General features: G+C 42.1%; 1 pseudogene; it reads right to left on the reverse strand.

Annotated features, from left to right (window-relative positions):
* Nucleotides 1-1,664: 1,664 nt before the first annotated feature.
* On the reverse strand, nt 1,665-2,714 carry LOC133779630 (wall-associated receptor kinase-like 1; annotated as a pseudogene).
* Nucleotides 2,715-5,850: the final 3,136 nt, after the last annotated feature.

The following is a 5,850-nucleotide window of genomic DNA, read 5'->3' on the forward strand; positions in this document are numbered from 1 at the left end:
AGTATACTAATCCTAATACTCCCCCTCAAAATGAAATGTACATGTTTGTAAGACTCATCTTGTGTAACAAGTTTTGAAAATGAGTATGAAACAGGGCTTCGCTACTATTTAAACAATGCTCTTCACTAAATCTTCCCCAAGTATTTTTTTTGTCACAATAGATAACAATTGGCTTTATAATCAATGTGGGAATAAATTAAAATTGATACTAATTAAACAATATGTTATACCCAAAAATTGGAGATTAAGGACGTGGCAATAAATGTGACAAGTAGCAGTGCATGGTCAGTAAAAGACACGTTAATAGTCAATAAATACATTGACTCCTCAGAGTTGTGAAAAAGTGACCCGGTAGACTGACGAAGAATTTGGACTGCTTCAAAGATGTCATAACCAAGACAAGTGCACCTTGGTCCTAGGGGGCTAAGGAGAATGCATCCTAGGAGAGCTAAGGAGAGTGCATCTTAGGAGGCTAAGGAGGATGCATCCTAGGAGAGCTAAGGGGAATGCATCCTAGGAGAGCCAAGAGAGTGATCCTAGGAGAGCTAAGGAGGTTGCATCAAGGAGAACTCAAGAAAGTAGTCCTAGGAGACCCCAAGGGTGAGATGCCAAGGAGGTTGCCTCGGACCTATCCGGGGTGAGATGCCAAGGAGGTTACCTCGGACCTATCCGGGGTGAGATGCCAAGGAGGTTGCCTCGAACCACCTTGGTCCGAGGAGAAGCCAAGGAGATTGGTTCGAGGAGAAACATGGCATACTAGAGGAGAGTGTCATGTTAGAGGAGAGAAGTGCATGTCCTACCACCTTGGTCCGAGGAGACCCCAAGGATTTGGTATGAAGAGAAACATGGCATGCTAGAGGAGAGTGCCATGTTAGAGGAGAGAAGTGCATGTCCACCATGCACAAGTCCTACCACCATGCACGTTCGACCAACACTTGCATGGGTGGTCAGTAGGAGGTGGATCAACTAGCTAGAGGAGACTAAGTCAAGATTCCCAGAGACAGCTTCAACAACATACGCGGGAATCTCTCATTCTTCCCACAAATGGGGGGTTTGTTACATTTCGAATTTTGAATATTTCTTGTAATATAAATATAAGATGAATAATAAAATATCCCTATATAAAGGGGATATCAGTTGAGTATCCCAGGCCTATAAATAGAGGGCTTAGGGGATGAAAGAGGGGTTTCTGCTGCTTCTTCTTTCTAGAGAGAGAAAATTGGGTCTGTGTATTCTAGAGAGAGAAAGTGCTGATATTTGAGAGAACTCTTGTATTTTCACAATTTGTACTAAAGAAACTCAGTTGGCTCAGTCCATCTGATCTTGAGTACAGATCTATAAATCACAACCCTAAGTGGATTAGGCTATTACCGACAATCGGGGCTGAACCACTATAAAAATCTCCTGTGTCTTTATTTTCTTTATTAAACCGTCTGTGTCGTTTTTATTTCTCTTGAAAGTTTGTCGTATTTGACGTTCTCACGTCGTTGGCTAAAAACGCAGTCAACACAATACATATAAACTACAATAACCTATAAAGTATTCCAAATTATAATTCAACAGTCAAATATGAAAAATAAAAAATAAATTATAAATTATTGTTTTTTTAACTATCCAAATTTGAAAAACAAAATATAAGTGAAGAATATTACAAAAAGGATACCTTATAATAATGGTAATGCTTGATGCAACGAGGAGCTAGAAGCATTACTATCAAAAGTTGATGACGTAGAAGCATTCCAAGAATAGTCTATAACTTCAGGTTGTGCATATGCTAGCTCTTCATAATCATGTTGACTACCCTTTGAATCTTTGTTATCAATGACTTGTATCCTCTCTAGCTCCATTACTACTTCTTTTATGGTAGGTCTATTCCTTCCGCTCAAGTGTAAACATCTTTGTGCAAGATCTGCAACAATTATGATCTCTTCTTTTGGCGCATCTTTGAGAACTTGACCATCAAGAATTTCGAACACACTACTGCTCTTTTCCTCCATCGTCATCATGAAATATGTTGCCAAACTTATTCCTTCCTGTGATCTTGCTGCAGATATTGCTTTTTGTCCAGTCAAGAGTTCAACAAGAATCACTTCAAAACTATAAACATGGCTCTTATCTGTGAAATGGCTAGACTGAAAGTATTATGTATCTAGATAACCAAATGTGCCATAAACTACAGTGGTCAAGTGTGTTTGTTCTAAGGAAATAGTCCTTGATGTACCAAAGTCTGCAACTTTAGCTCTCAATTTTTCATCAAGGAGTATGTTTGTAGACTTAACATCCCGATGATAAATTGGAAAAGAAGCTGCTGAGTGTAAGTATGAGAGAGCTCCCGCAACTTCTGTTGCAATTCGTAATCACATGCTCCATGTAAAAGGAAACTCTTCATTTTTCTTATGAATATACTCAGAAAGCGTTCCGTTTGAGACAAATTCATAAACTAGAAGTGGAATATCTGTCTCCAAACAACATCCCAATAGCTTGACAACATTTCTATGATTGATTTGTGTAAGAATAACAACCTCATTAATGAATTCACAGAGTTTGGCTTCATCAATAATTTTAGATTTCTTTACAGCAACAATTTTTCCATCTTCCAACATTCCTTTGTACACAGTGCTCTGACCTCCTTGTCCAAGAACTCTGTGCCATACTAAAATGATCAGTTGCCTTTTCTAACTCTTTTGAATCGAACAACTTGGTTTGCTCGACATTGTTTTCACTCGAGTGTATTTGCTGTTCCAACAAAAGGCCACTATTTCGTTTGAAAAATGTTTTTTTTCTGTTTAATTTCTTTTCTTTTCTTTATGAATTTTGTTGACGCCGTTTTTCGTCAACAGATAAAAGAAGAGAGCACGTAAACAATTAAAGACAATGGCCAAAAGAAACAAACGAATCAAACACACGGTTTTTTACGTGGTTTAGCAGTTAAATCTGCCTAGTCCACGAGTCTCTGTTATTAATCTCAAGATTATCTCTGAACAATTCTTTAGCATGAATTCTCCAGAGTTTTCTCTCAAGGATCAGAATTTCGGCCCTTTACAATGGTGCATGACTTCTCTATTTATAGAGAAGGATGCAGAATACTATCCCACATATTTTGGGTAGTTACTCTTTTGTGAATAAAAATAAATGGCTTTAAATGCCAATAATCAGATATAAAAGGAAACGTCCCTGAAGACCAGGAAACGCATAACTGACTAAATAATATCCCACGATTCTTGGGGATTTACATCAATAAATGAGGATTACATCTCATGTTTACAATACTCGTAGATATTCAAGGTGGTCATAGCGTATCTCCAAGGCTTCAGCATCTCAGGTTTCACGTCATTGTGCGAGCCACTGACATCTCCCGAGCTAACATTGCTTTCGAGATAGTACATCGAGCTCGATATCCCTGCTCCGAAGTTGTTCCTGAAGATGAGGGGCTCTCCGAGCTACCTTTCGAGATCGAGATCATTTCGAGGTCACTACATTCGAGGTCATGTATCATACTTTGCAGGCTTCGATTTACAATCGTAGAGCATACCCTAACCCTCACGAGACCATTTAATGCGAACTCAGCTTTCGAGGTCATATTTACTATGGCTCGAAATCTGGGTATAACATTTTGCCCCCTCAAAAGTATTTGTTCGAGTCCTAAGAGAAGGAAACTTTTGAACTACTCTTTCTGGGAACCATACCGTCACACTCTTAAAAACGGACACGCGCCAGATGGGTATTGCTCACTTTAGGTACTTGAGTACCTTGGGAACACGCCCACGATCGTTCGTCTGACAACTTTTCGGCGCCATCTTATCACCGATTCCCCTCCATTCGATCTGTTGAGGATTTTAACCAACGCTCCTGATCGATTTAGTTTTCCCACCTATATATATATAAGATCTCCTCTTCGTCTTCTTCTTTACGTTTGTTCATTGTAAACCAGAAAGAAAAGAAAAAACAAGAAAGCCAGAAACTTTCTTAAGAAGCTTCCGTCCCGTGCATGTTTTCTCGACCCAAAAAACAAAGGAACCCTGGTCTGTTCGAGTCAGTGAGTTCTTTCTTGCAACCTCTTCTCCGAACGACGATTTCGCTACAATCACCATCACTGTGTAAGTATGCCATTTTTGTTCTTAGCTCTTTTTTTTTTTTTTATGTCGCTCTTGCTGCGTATAATAGAATGATACGATAGGAGGTTTTGGATCAATTAATAGGCTTTATGTTTTCTGGATTTTCTTTCTGGATGTTCGCCTCTGGTTTATGCCCAGTTTTGTCCTTTGAACGGCGTTTCAACTTTCTGGGTTTGAAAATTTTAGGCTATGTTTCTTGTACACCAAGTTTTCAGGTAAAAACCCTTGTTCTTGACAATTACACGAAACCCGAAAATGCCCTTTCCTGGCTAACCGCCACCTTTCTTTCCCTTGAATTTCGGGATTTTCAAAAAATCATCCACGTTCTTTTTCTTCCCTGTGGAACACGCGCTCTGACTCTTTAGTGAGGGTCTTAATATTTAGTTTCTTGTTGTTAGATATCCGAGCTCATCCTATCGAGTTCGTGATCCTTGCATGCATGGCCCTCACCATTTTTTCTTTCTCGTTAGATGTCACAGAATCTGGAAAGACGGTGGGGGTCATTACGAGCAATCCCTTACGAGCCCAAATCTCCGAGCCCGGAATCGATCTTTGTCCGGAACCAGCGTCGGATTAAAGAGTACGAGATCGCACGCGAGCAAGAAGACATTCGAGCCCACTATCGCCGCCAGATTGACGAGGTCATCGACAAGAAGAGAAGGGTCCTTCGGGAAGCCATCTATCCGGAGCCTAACCCCGGACCTAGGCCAGTTCCCCTCGACCCCGCGTTAAAAGTCACGGTAGCATACCACCCGGGGGAACTTCAGTTTTCCTTAATGGCGGAGCCTTCGTCTTCGCAGCCTAGGAGGGAGATGTTTGAAGCCGAATTCTACCAGAGCTCGGTTACCACCTCCGACTAAATAAATGACATCCTGGCCATTCATGGCCTTAGCTCGTTGGACACACTGAAGTGTCGAGCTCCGACAAGGCATGAACGGAGCTGTTTCGCTCCTGGGGGCCGCGATTCTAGTGTGAAATACACGGCCTGGAGCCAGGAACACCTAAGGGCAGGAGCTTTGCTGCCCCTGAAGTCCTTTTTCAGAGACTTCATCGATTTCGTTGGGTTGGCTCCATTCCAACTCAACACCAACTCATACAGGGTGCTGTCTGCCCTGAGGTCCTTATTCCACGAGCTGGGGTGGATAGGACCTTCACCCCAAGAGATTTTATATCTCTTTTGTTTGAAGAGTAATCCCTGCCGAGCTCGGGGAGGAGATGGTTTCTACTATCTTTCGAGCTACCCCAAAGAGACAAAGATCTTTGAAGACCTTCCGAACCATCCCCCTGACTTCAAGAAGGCTTTTTTCTGGACAGACGGTCTGTTCCCGTCTCGACATCGTTCGTTTAGGCGGATTCGTAAGTATTCTCGTTACTTTCTATTTTTGAGCTCGAATCTTTAGCCCTTGAATCCATGTTTAGTTGAAGTGTATCTCGCCTTTCAGCCAACTTTCAGCGTCCCACCCCTGACGAGACAATGAAGGAGCACAGAGAGAGCCTGCTCCGACTCCCTTATGGCAGGAGGTCTCTCTCATTTCTGCTGCATGAGGACAAGCTACGAGCTTGTGGGTTGTTGGGACAGGGCCAGTCAACCTCTGACTAGTCCAGTAAAAAATATGAACGCTGGGAGGAAGTGCCTCTGCCCACAGGCATCCTTCCTCCGAGGAGGGAAAGGAAAGCATCTCTCCCAATTCGCTCGAGAAGTCCGCGGTCGGGGAACGAGGCCAATGATGAAGCC

The sequence above is a fragment of the Humulus lupulus genome, chromosome 1, assembly GCF_963169125.1.
Source record: "Humulus lupulus chromosome 1, drHumLupu1.1, whole genome shotgun sequence".
Lineage (NCBI taxonomy): Eukaryota > Viridiplantae > Streptophyta > Magnoliopsida > Rosales > Cannabaceae > Humulus > Humulus lupulus.